Raw genomic sequence first — 18,226 nt, 5'->3', positions numbered from 1 at the left:
TGTTGACGGTGACGGTTTCCTTTGCAGTGTGAAAGCTTTTTAGTTTGATGTCATCCCATTTGTTTTCTTTTGTTTTCTTTGCCTAAGGAGACAGACCCCCCAAAATATTGCTGCAACCGGTGTCAGAGTGTGCTGCTTATGTTTCCTTTTAGAATTTTTATGGTTTCGGGTCTTAAATTCAAGTCTTTAATCTATTTTGAGTTTATTTTCTTACATGGTATGAGAAAGTGGTCCAGTTTCATTCTTTTGCATGAGCTTTCCAGTTTTCCTGGTATCATGTATTGAGGAGACTGTCTTCAACTTTGTATATATTTGCCTCCTTTGTCATATATTAATTGACCATATTAGCATGGGTTTATTTCTCGAACATCAATTCTGCTTCATTGATATATGTTTCTTTTTGGTGCCAATACCATACTATAGACTTGTAGGATGAAATCATGAGCAAATAACTTCCAGCTTTGTTCTTCTTTCTCAACATTGTTTTGGCTATTTTAGTTCTGTGAAAAATGCCGTTGGTAGTTTGATAGAGATTGCATTAAATCTGTAGATTGCCTTGGGTGGTATGCAGTATTAATTATTTCAACCTGTGAGCAATGTATATCTTTCCATTTGTCTCTGTCATCTTCAATTTCTTTCATCAGTGTCTTATACTTTTCAGAACACAGGTTACTCACTGTGCTATTCACAGATTATTCATAGTTAGATTTACTACTATGTGTCTTATTCTTTTGAATGTATTATAAGTGGAATTGCTTTATTAACTTCTCTTTCTGATAGTTCATTATTAATGTATAGAAATGCCATGGATTTCTGTATATTAATTTTATATCCTGCAACTTTACTGGATTGATTAGTTCTAATAGTTTTTTGGTGGAGTTTTTATGTTTTTCTATATAAAGTATAATGTCATCTGCAAACAGTAACAGTTTTACTTAAATCAGATTCCTTTTGTTTATTTTTTCTCTGATTTTTGTGGCTGGAACTTCTGATACTAATTTGAATAAAAGTGGTTAGAGTGGGTATCTTTATCTTTTCCCTGATCTTAAAGGAAATGTTTCAGTTTTTCACCATTGAGTATAATAATGGCATGGATTTGTCATATAGGATCTTTATTGAGGTATGTTCCCTCTAAATACACTTTGTTAAGAGTTTTTATCAAACCCTTTTTCTAGATCTATTGAGGTGACCATATAACTTTTATCTTTCATTTTGTTAACGTGGTTCGGTTCAGTTTAGTTCAGTCGCTCAATCATGTCCGACTCTTTGCAACCCCATGAACTGCAGCACGCCAGGCCTCCCTGTCCATCACCAACTCCTGGAGTCCACCCAAACCCACGTCCATTGAGTCGGTGACGCCATCCAACCATCTCATCCTCTGTCGTCCCCTTCTCCTCCTGCCCTCAACCTTTCCCAGCATCAGGGTCTTTTCAAATGAGTCAGCTCTTTGCATCAGGTGGCCAGAGTGTTAATGTGGTATATCATATTAATTGATGTGTAGACATTGAGCCATCCTTGAGTCCCTGGGATAAATCCCACTTGATTATGGTATATGATTCTTTTAACTGATTCCTGTTTGTGAATATTTTGTTGAGAATTTCTGCTTTCATATTCATCAGTGATATTGGCCTGTAATTTTCTTTTTTGTGGTGCCTTAGTCTGATTTTAGATTCAGGGTGATGCTGGTCTTGCAGAATCAGTTTGGAAGCATTTCTTGCTCTTCAGTTTTTTGGAATATTTTGAGAAGGATAAGTGTTCACTGTTCTTTAAATATTTGGTAGAATTCACTTGTGAAGCCATCTGATGTTGGACTTTTCTTTATTACTGGTTCCATCACATTACTGGTAATTGGTCTGGTTTGATGTTTTATTTCTGATTCAGTCTTGGAGGATTATATATTTCTAGGAATTTATCCATTTCTTCTAGGTTGTCCAATTTGTTGGCACATAATTGTTCAGAGTAATAGTGACTTCTTATGATCCTCTGTGTTTGTGTGATATCAGTTGTTAACTTTTTCTTTCTCGCTGATTTTATTGGTTGGGCTCTCTCTCTTTCTGTTTTTAGTAAGTCTGGCTGAGGTTTGTCCATTTTCTGTATCATTTCAAAGAACCAGCTCTTAGTTTCATTGATATTTTTAAGTTATTTTTTTGGTCTCTATTTCATTTTTTTCTGCTCTGACCTTTATTATTTCTCTCCTTCTAATAACGTAGGTTTCTTTTTTCTTGTTCTTGTTCCTTTTGATGTAAGGTTAGGTTGTTTGAGTTTTTTTTTGTTTGTTTGTTTCATGAGGTAGGCCTGTATCACTATAAATTTCCCTCTTATAACTCTTTTTGCTGTGTCCCACAGATTTTGTTATGTATTTCCCCTTGTCTCAAGGTATTTTTTGATTCGTTTTGATTTCTTCAATGAGCCATTGGGTTTTTAGTACTATATGCTTTAGACTACATGTGTTCGTGGTTTTTTTTTTTTTTTCCAGTTTTTAACTGGTAGTTAATTTCTAGTCTCATGCCACTGTGGTCAGAAAAGATTATATGATTTCAGTCTTCTTAAATTTATAGAAACTTGTTCTGTGGCCTAGCATGTGATCTGTTCTTGAGAGTGTTCTGCATGCACTTGATAAGAATGTGTATTCTGCTGCTTTTGGATGAAATGTTCCATATATATTAAGTTCACCTGGTCTAATGTGTCCCCTAGGCCAATGTTTCCTTGTTCATTTTCTGTCTGGATGACCTGTTGGTTGATGTAAGTAGAATGTTAAAGTCCCCTACTATTGTTGTTTTATTATTACTTTCTCCCTTTATATCTGTTAATATTTGTTCTATGTATTTGGGTATTCTTATGTTGGGTGCACATATGTTTATAAGTGTTATATCTTCTTGTTGGATTGATCCCTTTATCATTATACAATCCCTTTTTTGGTCTCTTTTTAGAGCTGTTGTTTAAAAATCCATTTGATCTGATGTAAGTATTGCTACCCCAGCTTTCTTTTCATTTCCATTTTTATGGGATATCTTTTTCCATCCCCACACTTTAATCTGTGTGTGTCTTTAAATCTGAAGTGAGTCTTTCGTAAGCAGCATATATATGGATCTTGGTTTTTTGTTTTTTTTTTTTTAACCATTCAGCTACTCTGTGTCTTTTAATTGGAACATTTAGTCTATTTACATTTAAAGTAGTTACCTATAGGTATGTACTTGTAGCCATTTTGTTTTCTGATTTTTGTTTGTTTGTTTGTAGTTCTTTGTTTCTTCTCTTGCTCTCTTCCCTTGTGGTTTGATGACTAGTATTATGTTTTGATTCCTTTCACTTTCCTTTTTGTGTATCTATTTTAGGTTTTCGGTTTATGGTTACCAAGAGGTAGGAGTGTGTGGGGGGTGGGGTGGGGGTGTATTTTTTTAAGTTGACAATCTCTTATGCTTGAATGCATTATAACAGCCAGGTATTTTAATTTTTAACCCCCCACCACATTTTGTTTTTTACATAGTATTTTATAAGTTTCAATTTTGTATCTTTGTTAGCTTACTGTAGATATAGATAATTTTACTACTTTTTTTTCTTTAACCTTCCTAATAGTTTTATAAGTGGTTGATCCACTGCCTTAACTATTGTTTTCTTTTACCTGTAAGAGACTAACTTTTGTAATTGTCTTATTTCTAAGACAATTGTGGGCTTTTCTTTTCTACTCAGTGAACTCCCTTTAACATTTCTCATAAGACTGGTTTAATGGTGATGAACTCTTTAAGCTTTTGCTTGGCTGTAAAACTCTATTGTTTATTCTATTCTGCATAGACTCTGTCTTTATTTGAAATATTGATATTTTGTTCATCATGGATTTTTCAAATTAATTTTTTTAATATTTCATTAAAATATTACTTGTCTCAATTTCTGAGTTTTTGGTGCCCCCTTAACCTTTATGTCCAAGGGAAACCTCATTTGCCTCATTCTAGTCCCTGCCCTAAATCCTAGCCCCAAGACATGGTTTAGTGGATTGTCCATGTAACAGGCTGTCTGTTGGAGACTAGAACTCAGCCCTCATAGCTGCCCAAAGGAAGATAATCACCCCACAGAGCAGGTGGATGCTGGGGAATGCAGACCAATTTTGAGTGTAGCCAAAGTAAACAGTCTTTAAGAGACAAATCTACTGGAGGAGAGGAGGGAAAGAGCAAGACATCCCAAAGGCAAGCAGGAACTGTTTCAGAATATTTATTCTTTTGGATTCTTGGCACTTCTTATTTCTCCAGTTCCTTAGGAAGGAAATGCACAGACCAGCTTCCAGGGGATCAACTGCGACTGTCATCCCCCCAAGCTTACAGCATTTCCTCGCTTTGTTCCATTATAAAAGGAACAGAGATTGAATTCAGAGGAGCTCAGCTGTTAATGGAGAAAACTATTTTCCCTGAAGCATCTCTCATCCAAGGCTTCCACGAAATCCCAGCTCTGGGTCTGGAGCTGCCTGTGGGGCCTGGCCTTGGAGCTTCCAGGCAGGACAAGATCTCAGGTAGTGGGGTCTGCCTCGGAAGCTGCAGGCCTGCTAGCTGTATTTCAATCAATGTGGCTTGACCTCCATTCCCATGGGATGGACAGAGCAACTATGGGCACTGTCCCCACTACGGGACAAAGTGGCTGCGGGGCAGATACCTGCAACATGCCCACTGTACTCCAAGTCTTCAAGTAGATGGATTTCATCCAGCCTAGAAGTCCTGCCTGCCTCTGAACTGAAGGGCAAGGTCTAGAAAGTTGGCTGAATCAGTAGGAGTTCTAGATGAGCTCAAATAGATACAGAAAAAAAGAGACCACTAGATTGAACTTCTCCATACCTTCCACCCAACTTAAAAAATGAACTATTGCTGATACAATCGAAGCTCCTTTAAATAATTTAAGTGTCCACCCTTGAGAGAATGGATATATAAGTGAAGGTATGTTTTAGAATATTCTTCATCAGGTAAACACATGAATCAGAGCTGTGTGTGTCATCACAGATAACTCTTAAATATTATTGAGCTTAATTCTTTCCTTGAGTGTTTCCTAAGAAGCTTGAACTGACTTCCCTCTGAGAGCTCTCAGCTTAGGACAGGACTGAGTCCCTACTTTCTTTTCTTTCTTTCCTTCCTACTTCCTTTCCTCTCTCTCTCTTTTTCCTTCCTATTCTCTTCTCTTACCTCTTCCAATCTTGGTTTATATTCTTCCTGCCTCTCCTGTTTCTCTCCTTCTTACTCATTCTTTTCACAGGAGAAATTTGGGGTGTGGGTGTAAGTATGCAGGGAGATGTGTGTGTGTGTGTGTGTGTGTGTGGTGAAAAGGGTTAATACCTAGTGTGTACCAGACCATACTGGGTGTTGTCCACACATTACTTCACATAGTCAATCCATTATTGTCCCCATTTTAAGAATGAGAAAACTGAGTCTCAGGGAGGTTGCAAAATGGGCCAAAGTTCTACAGACTATAAACAACTGAGAAGAGAATTGAATTCAGGTCAGCATCTGAGATCTGGGCTCTGCCCACTTCCCAGCACACAGCCTGCCCCATCCCTCCACCCCTTTCCTCTCTCCTGCCTTTTATCCCCTTCCTTCTCCAAGTATATCTCCTTCTACAATGATTTCCAGTTATTATTATTATACTTTCTGTTATACATTTCAAGGACCCCTTAAGTTACAGTTTATCAAATGCTCTTGCAAACAAGAACTTATTTGGTCTTAACAACCCCTATGAGATAGGTAAGGCCCCACTTTACAAATGAGAACCTGAGGGGCTGGGAATATGTTGAAAGCCACATAGCCTTGGGCTGCTTTGTGTCTCTGACTCCTAATGTTTTGTTCATCATCTTTTTTGACATTGATTTTGACATTGATTTGGTTTATAGTTGGTTTATATTTGACATTGATTTTGACATTGACATCATCAACTTTTGACATTGATTTTGATTTCGTAAGAATATTGCATTCAAATGTTACTTATCTGATGGGTGGGTTTATTTGATATTCTTAAGTTTTACTCTAGAAGTGATGCCTCACCATCCTCACTCTAGTCCCAGTCCTGCCTATATTTATCTAGCACAGTAGCCTCCCTTATCCACGGGTTTGTTTTCCATTGCTTCAGTTACCGACAGTCAACATCAGTCTGAACATGTTAAATAGAAAACCTCAGAAATAGACAGTTCATAAGCTTTAAATTGCACATCGTTTTGGGTCACATGATGAAATGCTGCATCTTCCAGCTCTGTCCTGCCTGGTATGTGAGTCATCCCTTTGTCCAGTGCGTCTCACCTGTTAGTTACTTAGAAGGTGTCTTGGTTATTAGATCAACTGTCATCGATCACAGTGCTTGTGTTCAAGTAACTTTTATTTTCTTTAATAAGGACCCCAAAGCACAAGAGTAGTGATGCTGGCAATTGGGATATTCTCTAACTCTGCTTAATATTTCATAAACAAAACTTTCTCACAAGTATGTATAGGAAAAGCATATTATCTTGTATACGTATCTGGGGCTTTCCAAATAGCACAGTGGTAAAGAATCCACCTGACAATGCCTGAGACACAAGAGATGTGGGTTCAATCCCTGGGCTGGGAAGATCCCCTGGAGTAGGAAATGGAAACCCACGCCAGTATTCTTGCCTGGAGAATTCCATGGACAGAGGACCTGGTGGGCTACAATCCATGGGGTCGCAAAAGAGTTGGACACCGCTAAGCTCACACACACACACTCCTTTTTTTTAAAGTTGCTCAGTTGTGTCCTACTCTTTGCAACCCCATGGACTATACAGTCCATGGAAATCTCCAGGCCAGAATACTGGAGTGGGTAGCTGTTCGCTTCTCCAGGGGATCTTCCCAACCCAGGGATCAAACCCAGGTCTCCCACATTGCACGTTGATTCTTTATCAGCTGAGCCACAAGGGAAGCCCAAGAATACTGGAGTGGGTAGCCTATCCCTTCTCCAGCAGATCATCCTGACCCAGAAATTGAACTGAGTTCTCCTGCATTGCAGGCGGATTCTTTACCAACTGAGCTTTCAGGGAAGCCCCTCACACACATACATATATAGTATTATCCGTGTTTTCAGTCATCCCTTGAGGGAGCTTGGAATGCATCCCCCACAGATAAGGGGGAATGACTGTACTAGAATTAGTGTTTGCTTCTGGCGAGGTAAGCTTGTGAGAATTAGTTTTACAACAGTGCCGCCTGGCCGCCTTTTCTGACACTCCATTAGTTTGGTTCAGAGACACTCCCCCAGATCCCCTGTGGGAACTTCATCTGGTCAGAATAATTTTGTAGGAGCAAGTGAGTCCCTGAGTCCGTGCAGGAAACGGGATGCCTTAGAAAGAGGAGACGCTTTTTTCCACAGGGCCCCTGCTGTTAGCCGGTGCTCAGCGCTTCAAACTAGTTAGCACAATGAAGTCTTTTTCTCAGAGGGAACTATTTGGGAATAAACTTCCATGGATACCTCCTCACACACCCCTCCAACCCCCTCCCTTGGCTGTTAGCCTTTAAGAAAATAGAAGGAACAGCTTGATGAGGGTTTTCCTAGAAAAGCCCTTCGATGGGCCCATTATAGAAAAGAAGCTGTTTTTGTTTTCTTTGGTTAATCACAGTGTCTTGTTTCCCAAAGCAAATGTGGCCTTGGATCTTCCAGTGAACACGGCCACAAAGGAAGGGCCATGGTTGCCTGGAGCTTGACAAGGACCCTGAGACTTCGTTGGGGTGGGGCCAACTGTGGCTCTGTCCTCAAGGACTCGGCTCTTCATTTCTTACCATTGAAGTGGCTCAGGTTACCCATTTCCTTTGTGTTTTTCTGCCAGTGTGAATAAGAGAAATATTAGCCTTTAAAGATTTCTTTACAGTTCCTTGAAAGCTGGCTGGATGAAGTCAGCCAGAGAATTATATAACAGCAAGCCTCATTTAAAGCAACAGTGCCTTTCTATAGGACTCTGGGGTTTCATTGACGGGTTTTTGCTATAAATTATAAAGAAAAAGATACAAATTTTATGAAAAACAGATAGAGGGACCCTCCCATTCTTACTTTCTGTTCTTTCACCGAAGGGATACAATTTCTAGGGTGTTCATTTAAAAAGAAAGATACAAAACCTCTTTCAAGGAAGATAAGAAAAAAATCACGTTCATTAACCTCACGCAGTCATAGCATGCTTAATCTTATTTGAATTAAGAAGGAAAAAAAGAACGAAGAGAAAATCTTTCTAAAGCATTCGTTTTAATTTAAGAGATTTTGTGAAATTTTACAAATATCCAGCTATTTTTTTCCTCTTTCAAAGGAACCAGACCCTTTGAGGTAGGGAAGGATTCAAGCATCAAATAGTCTACTGCTGCAGTGTTTTCTGTGGTGCTTGAATACCTCTCAAAGTCCCCACCATGCATTAATTCAACTGTTATTTCCACATACCCTTGGTTTGCCCTTCTCTATCTTTCCATTTTAGAGATAAGAAAACTGAGGCTCAAGTTTCTGTGACATGCCTGGCAGCACACAGCTCAAGTGGAGACCACATTCCGCGAGTCTGGCATCACCCTCAGAAGGCCCCCATCTCCTTTCCTCTGTACCAGTAGTACTCAACCAAGAGCAGCTTTGCCTTTCAGGGGACATGTGACAACTTCTGGAGGTATGCTTTGTCACAACTGGTGGAGGGCGGCGTGGTGTAGGTGCTACTGGCCCTCAGTGGTTGCAGGTTAAGGATGCTGCTCAACCTCTGGCGGGGCACAAACGGCCCCCACAAAGAAGTACCTGGTGCCAAATGCAATCATGCAGAGAAGCCATGGTCCGCATCAGAAGGAAACTCCAACTTCTGGGATTTGCCAGAGCTCCTCTGCCCAGCGGCAGGCTTGGCCTCTGTCCTGCGGCTGCCATAAGAGCCACTGTCCAGAATGCCCTTTGGCAGTGGCCGAGCGTCCCCTGCGGAGTTGCCTGCAGGACATACAGTGCATCGGCTGGAGCTGATGTGTGTTATAATTTATAGTCACAGGGCGCCTGTCTTCATTTAGCAGCAAGCCCGCTGGCAGCCGCCCTGCCGGGGAGGAAGCAAGTTCCACAGAGGCCCACAGCCCCCGCCAGCTAACAGCCCGAGGTATTTGGGGACGGCTGCTGCTTGGAGGCACCTGGGAATAGGCGGGGGTGGCGGTGGTGCTGAGCACGTGGTCTCCCCGACCAACCCATCCGTCAGCGGCGGCCCTGCCAGAAGATGGCCTATTGAACATTTCCAGGAACAGCACTGCCAAGCCTGTCAACTGCTTTCTTGGAAATACACTCAATAAGGATGGCAGGCCTCCAGCAGGGAGAGCAGAAAGCCTGGCCTGGACTGCAGGGCTCAGAAATGGTAGTGCATGGCTGCAGGCCCTATCAGTGCCTTGGGGAAGGGAGCAGTGCCCCCTGGGCTTGGGAGCCTACCAGCTTCTGGGGTCATTGAGAAATGTTTTCAGCCTGGAAGGGAGAGGACCACACCTTTCAAAAGGCCAGGCCCTGCTGACTGCTGCAATCTCGTGACCTTTAGACGCTTGCTGCGTTTGTTTAGACACCAGCAGACTGGAAGGCTCTCCAGCTTGGAGGTCAGATATTAACTAGGTACTACCTGTCAGCGGTGACTGACCTCAGTGTCATCTGGGGAGCCTTGGCCATCACTCCTTTTCATGTAAGCTTCACTCCCAAGTAGAGCCAAAGGAGCACGAGAGAAGCAGAGGATTCCCCCTCCCCCCACCCCACCCCTGCCCCCAGCCCCCGCACCGTCCTTTCTCAGTCACTGTGAAGACAGAGCAAGTTAGAGGCAAAGATGTGACAACTGAAAGAAAAGTATTGTAATCCACCCTTCCCCCACACCCCTGCAGAAGTAACCTTTCTCCTCACAGAGGCCTGACATTCCTGTTGAAATTTGACCGCTTGGGACCCTTTGTTGTCTGAGCTACAGCCTTCTCTAGTCTCTGGGTTACCCAGGCTTGAGGATGCCCTAAGGAGACCAGCTGCCTTCAAAGAAAAACCCTTTGAAGATGTAGGCAGGATAAAAAAGCAAGAGATGAGACACTGCTGTCTGCAGGGTTCAGGAAGTATTGGTCCCTCACCCTTTAAAAGTAATAATAGAGTTACAAAGTTTACCGCAGAGCTGATATGGGACATCTTTCCATTTCTAAAAGCCACCAACTTGCAGGACAAACATTATTCGAGGCCAACACTGAGCTACAGTTAGTTGGCGGTAGGGCTGCCAGTCCCTGGAGGAGGAAATAGTCACCCACTCCAGTATCCTTGCCTGGAGAATCCAGGACAAGGACAGAGGACCCCACCAGTCCGTGGGGTCACAAAGACTCAGACAGGACTGAGGTGACTTAGCGTGCACCCAGGGCTGCCAATGTATTCTCAGACACCCAAGTAAATTTGAATTTCAGAAAACAACAGATAATTTTTTCAGTATAAGTTTACCTGAAAGTCAAATTTATCTGGGCATTGTGTGTTTTTATTTGTTAAATATTGTCTCTTCTCTTTGGAGGCTAGTGACCTAGTTGTTAGTAACAGATTCAGCACATAGGAAAAATCATAGAAGAGGAAGAAGGCAGGAAAGGAGAAGGGTAGCAATGAAGGAAAGAGGAAGATCAAGAAGAAAGGAAGACAGATGTAGTGAAGGAGGAAAAACCATCTAAGTGAAAGAGAAATGGGAAGTACTGAGAAATGAGATGAAAACATCTCTGAAGGACCTAAAGTGCTTTATAATGATGGCAGTTCAGAGGCTGCCATTTCCCTGGGAAATGCCGTTTCCTTAGCTAGCCACTGTTTCTGGATCTTCTACAAGTCTTTGTTCTGTCTGGTAAAACCCACAGTGACCACTTGGGAGAAATGAGTCCTCAAGCTCCAGTGGCAGTATTTAGGTCAGTATTACCCTGGAGGCATGCCGAAACCAAACCTAAGCCTCTATCCAACCCAAAGACCTGCCTCCCACCCACCCACACCCACATTGCTGTCATCAGAGGACTGCGGATTTTCAAAGAATTGTAATCTGAATAATAGAATGGGGCTAGTTGTCACAGTTCAGTTCAGTCGCTCAGTCATGTCCGACTCTTTACGACCCCATGAATCGCAGCATGCCAGGCCTCCCTGTCCATCACCAACTCCCAGAGTTCACTCAGACTCATGAACATCGAGTCGGTGATGCCATCCAGCCATCTCATCCTCTGTCATCCCCTTCTCCTCCTGCCCCCAATCCCTCCCAGCAACAGAGTCTTTTCCAATGAATCAGCTCTTCGCATGAGGTGGCCAAAGTACCTCATGCGAAGTTTCAGCTTTAGCATCACTTCTTCCAAAGAAATCCTAGGGCTGATCTCCTTCACAATGGACTGGTTGCATCTCCTTGTGGTCCAAGGGACTCTCAAGAGTCTTCTCCAACACCACAGTTAAAAAACATAAATTCTTCAGTGCTCAGCTTTCTTCACAGTCCAACTCTGTCATCCATTCATGACTACTGTAAAAACCATACCCTTGACTAGACGGACCTTTGTTGGCAAAGTAATGTCTCTGCTTTTGAATATGCTATCTAGGTTGGTCAAAACTTTTCTTCCAAGGAGTGTCTTTTAATTTCATGGTTGCAGTCACCATCGGCAGTGATTTTGGAGCCCCCAAAAATAAAGTCTGACACTGTTTCCACTGTTTCCCCATCTATTTGCCATGAAGTGATGGGACCAGATGCCATGATCTTCGTTTTCTGAATGTTGAGCTTTAAGCCAACTTTTTCACTCTCTTCTTTGACTTTCTTCAAGAGGCTTTTTAGTTCCTCTTCACTTTCTGCCATAAGGGTGGTGTCATCTGTATATCTGAGGTTATTGATATTTCTCCAGGCAATCTTGATTGCAGCTTGTGCTTCTTCCAGCCCAGCGTTTCTCATGATGTACTCTGCATAGAAGTTAAATAAGCAGGGTGACAATATACAGCCTTGGCGTACTCCTTTTCCTATTTGGAACCAGTCTGTTGTTCCATGTCCAGTTTTAACTGTTGCTTCCTGACCTGCATACATATTTCTCAAGAAGCAGGTCAGGTGGTCTGGTATTCCCATGTCTTGAAGAATTTTCCACAGTTTATTGTGATCCACACAGTCAAAGGCTTTGGCATAGTCAATAAAGCAGAAATAGATGTTTTTCTGGAACTCTCTTGCTTTTTCAACGATCCAGCAGATGTTGGCAATTTGGTCTCTGGTTCCTCTGCCTTTTCTAAAACCATCTTGAACATCTGGAAGTTCACGGTTCATGTATTGCTGAAGCCTGGCTTGGAGAATTTTGAGCATTACTTTACTAGCGTGTGAGGTGAGTGCAATTGTGTGGTAGTTTGAGCATTCTTTGGCATTGTCTTTCTTTGGGATTGGAATGAAAACTGACCTTTTCTAGTCCTGTGGCCACTGCTGACTTTTCCACATTTGCTGGCATATTGAGTGCGGCACTTTCACAGCATCATCTTTCAGGATTTGAAATAGCTCCACTGGAATTCTATCACCTCCACTAGCTTTGTTCATAGTGATGCTTTCTAAGGTCCACTTGACTTCACATTCCAGGATATCTGGCTCTAGGTGAGTGATCACACCATCGTGATTATCTGGGTCATGAAGATCTTTTTTGTACAGTTCTTCTGTGTATTCTTGCACCTCGTCTTAATATCTTCTGCTTCTGTTAGGTCCATACAATTTCTGTCCTTTATCGAGCCCATCTTTGCATGAAATGTTCCCTTGGAATCTCGAATTTTCTTGAAGAGATCTCTAGTCTTTCCCATTCTGTTGTTTTCCTCTATTTCTTTGCATTGATCGCTGAGGAAGGCTTTCTTATCTCTTCTTGCTATTCTTTGGAACTCTGCATTCAGATGGATATATCTTTCCTTTTCTCCTTTGTTTTTCACTTCTGTTCTTTTCACAGCTATTTGTAAGGCCTCCCCAGACGTCCATTTTGCTTTTTTGCATTTCTTTTCCATGGGGATGGTCTTGATCCCTGTCTCCTGTACAATGTCACGAACCTCAGTCCATAGTTCATCAGGCACTCTATCTATCAGATCTAGTCCCTTAAATCTATTTCTCACTTCTACTGTATAATAATAAGGGGTTTGATTTAGGTCATACCTGAATGGTCTAAGACTGATTTCCTTTAGGATGGACTGGCTTGATCTCCTTGCTGTCCAAGGAACTTTCAAGAGTCTTCTCCAGCACCACAGTTCAAAGCATCAATATTGCTCAGCTCTCACATCCGAACATGACTACTGGAAAACCATAGCTTTGACTATACAGACCTTTGTCGGCAAAGCAATGTCTCTGCTTTTTTAATACGCTGTCTAGGTTGGTCATTGCTTTTCTTCCAAGGAGAAAGCATTTTTTAATTTCATGGCTGCAGTCATAGTCTACAGTGATTTTGGAGCCCAAGAAAATTAAGTTTGTCACTGTCCATACTTACAGATTCTGCCTCCTACCTGTATACTTTTACGTGTTCATTTCTTAGTTTCTGCCTTTTATAACCAGGGCGTTGCCTGGTGGCATTTGTATATACTTACACTTGTGAACAAGGTACAGTATCGTCCTTAAAGCTACCTGACACATATTCTTCATAGTACAGTTGCTCCGAAGATTCAGCTTCTCTGAATCTGCTGTCTGACTCCACCTGCGGATAGCAATGCTAGTATTCAGGCTAGGCTCAGCTATGGTGTAGTAACAAATATCAATGCTATATCACAACAAAGGTTTATTTCAGGAAGCCTAAGGAACTTTCTGCTGTGCGTTGACCTTGTCACTCCACAAGCTGGCATGGTCACAGCCAAATGAGATAGAAGAAGTGGAGGAGATATTCCCATTAACATCCATAGTCTGGCAGTGACACATGCCTCTTCTACTCACAGTGCTTTAGTCAGAATAGTCACGTGGCCCCAGATGCTATGATCAAGGAGGTGAAGTAAGCGTGTGGATTTTTCCCTTCCCAGAGCTCTACTGGCCTCTACCTCCATGAATAAACCCAGCTTATGGTCTCAAGAACAGTTGCTCAGTTCAGTTCAGTTGCTCAGTTGTGTCCAACTCTTTGCAACCCCATGAATCGCAGCACGCCAGACCTAACTGTCCATCACCAACTCCCGGAGTTTACTCAAACTCATGTCCATCAAATCAGTGATGCCATTCAGCCATCTCATCCTCCATTGTCCCCTTCTCCTCCTGCCTCCAATCTCTCCTAGCATCAGGGTCTTTTCCAATGAGTCAACTCTTCACATGAGGTGGCCAAAGTATTGGAGTTTCAGCTTCAGCATCAGTCCTCCCAATGAACACTCAGGACTGACCTCCTTTAGGACGGACTGGTTGGATCTCCTCGAAGTCCAAGGGACTCCCAAGAGTCTTCTCCAACACCACAGTTCAAAAGCATCAATTCTTTGGTGCTCAGCTTTCTTCACAGTCCAACTCTCACATCCATACATGACCACTGGAAAAACCATAGCCTTGACTAGACGGACCTTTGTTGGGAAAGTAATGTCTGTGCTTTTTAATACGTTATCTAGGTTGGTCATAACTTTCCTTCCAAGCAGTAAGGATCTTTTAATTTCATGGCTGCAGTTACCATCTGCAGTGATTTTGTTGCTAGCTTCTTTATTAACCAGATTATGCAAATCGCTTTCTTATTAATTATAGTCATGCATTTATTTGAATTGAAACCTCCTCGTTTGTTCATTCAATAAATATTTATCAAGTGTTCCCTCTCTACTAGGTAGTTTGAGGCCCCTGAGAATATGTCAGTAAATGAAACAAAAGAAAACCACTACTTTCCTAGAACTAGCTTTCCAGTGGGGAATGGAAAAATTAACCTGAAAAATAAGAAAGTGATATGACATACTAGGCATTGGTATGTGCCATGGAGAAAGATAAAACAGGGAAGAGGGGATCAAGGTGTGAATGTGTATGTGTCTGAGCACTGAGGGGACAGTTTTAAGTAGGACGTCTGGGAAGGCATTCCTGAGACAGTAACACTTGAGCAGACATCCAAAGAATGCAAGAGGGCTCTGGGGTAAAAGGATTCTAAGAAGAGGAAGTAACTGGTGCAGAGGTCCTGGGGCAGGAGACTGGCTGGTGGATCAGAGGGCTGCATGCGGCTAAGACAGAAAGCAGTAGGAAAGATCAGGAAGGGATCGGGGTGGGATGCATTGACCCTTGAGGACCTTGTTACCTATAAGGACTTGTGCTTTTATTCCTGATGAAAAAAATCTCCATTTTCTCCTCCTTGTTTTAAGAACCTGGTCCCTCCTCCACCCCCACCCCACCCCTCACCTTCCTATGCACACACACTGTTCTTCTCTCAGCCCCCTTGCAGCAGTGCCTCTCAGACTTGAGGGACATCAGGTCCACCTAGGGGGTGGAACGTCCAATTGCTGGGGCCCACCCCCACCCCGAGTGTCTGTGGTGGGGCCTGAGAACCTACCACTCTTGACAGGATCCCAGGTGACTCCAGTGCTGCTGGGACAGCGCCCCACTTTGAGAAGCACGGCTTAGTGCAACAGGCCCTCTCTTGCTTTTCCACTCGTTTACTCAGGAAAGCTTGCCTGGATTCCTGGGCAGTACCAACTGCATCATTTGTGAGGTCCAAGGCAAAATGAAAATATAGTCCCCTTGTTCGAAAAGCAGGACAAAAAGGATGATTGAAGGTAAAGTGTAAAGCTTGTCCTTTTAAAATATTTTATTATTTATAAGATTTCATGAGTTTCCCTTGTTAATTGTCGGTTTATCTGAAATTTCGTATGAAGGTGCTGTTCTACAAATGGAAGTCTTTGCGTTTAATCCCTATCTCTAAACCCACGGGTATTTGGTTTGCAGCACTGCAACCATTTTCAAAACTAGAAATTCTTAATTCTTTGAAGAGTTTTAATAAGTCCCTGATATGCTTTATTGCAGCATCAATGTGTGTACCCTTATTTTGTAATAATTTACTGACAAACTGTACTACCTGAGTGCGAGAGTGTCCCGGTGCTCAGATTAGAGAGTTAGTATTTGTGCAGATGCCACAGGGACAGGCTCCGGGGAGAAATGAGTAAGCCCGCCTCCCACCATGGGTCCCCTCCCTTCTCCCACAGTCGCCTCTGCTGGCCCCACCGCTGCAACTGCTGCTGCTGCTGCTGCCATGATCGAGCAGCTTGGGTCCAGGTCCCAGGCAGGGCTGCCCGCACAGCTCCAGGTTCTCTGGACAGCCCCAGGCGTGCACATGCTCGCCAGGTGGCCAGGCCAGCCGCTGGTGCTGCCCGCTGCCATATACTTGTGCACTCCAGCCCTCACGTGTGTGCATGAGCACCCGGAACGGCGGCTCTGCTCACACACACACTTCATTGTCCTTTCTGACCTCACAGGTTCAAATAGAACATCATTAAAAATTTCAAGACACTGACAACAGAGCATTAAACCAAGCACACTGTCCCGTCTGAGTACACCTTGTTTGCACACCCACAAAGCTGGTCTTGCTCCTGGACTAAATGACTTACCTAGTTTTGCCCTTGGAGCATCTTATACTATTCTCTAGCAGTGTATCATTCTAAATGATTTAGTGTCTGTTTTCCCCACTGGGCTTCCCATGTCGTGCTAGTGCTAAAGAACCCACCTGCCAGTGCAGGAAATGTAAGAGACATGGTTTCGATCCCCGAGTCAGGAAGATCCCCTGGAAAAGAAAATGGCAACCCACTCCAATATTCTTGCCTGGAGAATCCCATGGATAGCGAAGCCTGGAGGGCTACGGTCCATAGGGTCAAAAAGAGTTGGACACGACTGAAGTGATTTAGCACTCACTTAGCTTTTCCTGATAGACAGGATCAGCAAATTATGACCCATTGGTCAAATCCTGCCAGTTGCCTGTTTTTGTAATGAAGTTTTATTGGAGCATATCGTCACTAATTTATTTTGGTATTGTCTATGGCTGCCTTCATATTATAAGGCAGAGATGAGTAATGCAACAAGGAATATTTGCCCAGGAAGCCTAAAACATTTGCTGTCAGTCTTTTATAGAATTTTGCACTAGACTGTAAAATCCCTGAAGGTAAGAATGAGGTCTGTCCGGAACAGTGCCAGGCATATAGAAAATGCTCAGTCAACACTACTTGTTGAAAAAAAATTATTAAGAAATGAATACAAAGAGAGCCTAGTATTTTTTAAAGTAATTTATCTTAAAGAAAACCATGTAAATTTTGTTTTATTTTTTCATAAAAAATTATGTATAAAGTTACTTACCACACTGTGAGATTGACTCTCCAGGGAAATGTAAGGTGTTTGTCAAATACCCCTCTGACATGTTGCTGTACACCTCAGACTGAAGAAGCACAGGCATTGAAAATACATTATTCCTCCTACAGTAGTTATTAAGCAAAGTGTGGGGCTAGCCTTTATGATGGGAGTGATAATTCACCCTTGTATCTCACCCAAGAGAGTTTGCTATCTCCTTTGCTATCGAGCAAAGGAGAAAAGACTCTCAAATACATACTATGTAGATAAGCAACTATGATAAATGGCATTCATTGCAGAAGGAAATTTCTGGATCAAGTGTTGTCGTCTTTCAGAGTCAAGACACTTTACTTTTGGCTGTGAAATCAGAAGTTTCTCACCAGCCATTCTATTTGGTCTCAGATTTGACCTCTGTCCTTCTTCCGCTTTGCTGTGCACTGCAAGGAGCTAACTCCTGCAAGCTCCATTTCCCTGCCTATGCTGCCAGCTGGTTCCAGCTTGATTCCATCAGTGGGAGGCCCCAGAGAAAGCTGGTGTAACTGGAGGAAGGAAGGAGCCAGGGTATTTCTCCTCACTTTCTGAGGCTATACAATGAAAAAACCAACAGAGTATTTTCACAGGGTTTCTATGAGAACTAAATGAGATAAGGCATGCAAAATGCTTATACCTTGTGTATAAAATAAACACTCAAGGAATAGAGCCGTTGTTGCTTTTAGCCTTGCTTAGGTGAGTGGGAAAGAGCACAGTGATCAATTAGTGACGTCTGCTGACAGTGAAGGGTTGGGCAGTCGTGCTATGTCAGCAGAGTATTTACCAACCCTGATATCTCAGAGCTGCATTGTGGAGACAGAACTGAGAGGAACCGGCAGATGGATTGACAGACTGGTAAGGTCTTGGGAGAAATCAAAGAACTGGGATGGTGACATCAAGAATAGATACAGGCAATGAACGAGAGAGAGAAGGTTGGGGAGAGAGGATTATGACTTCATTTTTAGATAAGTTGTTGGGTTCTTTCCAATTACCACAAAGCAAAAACACCCAAAC

The sequence above is a fragment of the Bos mutus genome, chromosome 5 (assembly GCF_027580195.1).
Source record: "Bos mutus isolate GX-2022 chromosome 5, NWIPB_WYAK_1.1, whole genome shotgun sequence".
Classification (NCBI taxonomy): Eukaryota; Metazoa; Chordata; class Mammalia; order Artiodactyla; family Bovidae; genus Bos; species Bos mutus.
This window is presented reverse-complemented; position numbering follows the sequence as displayed.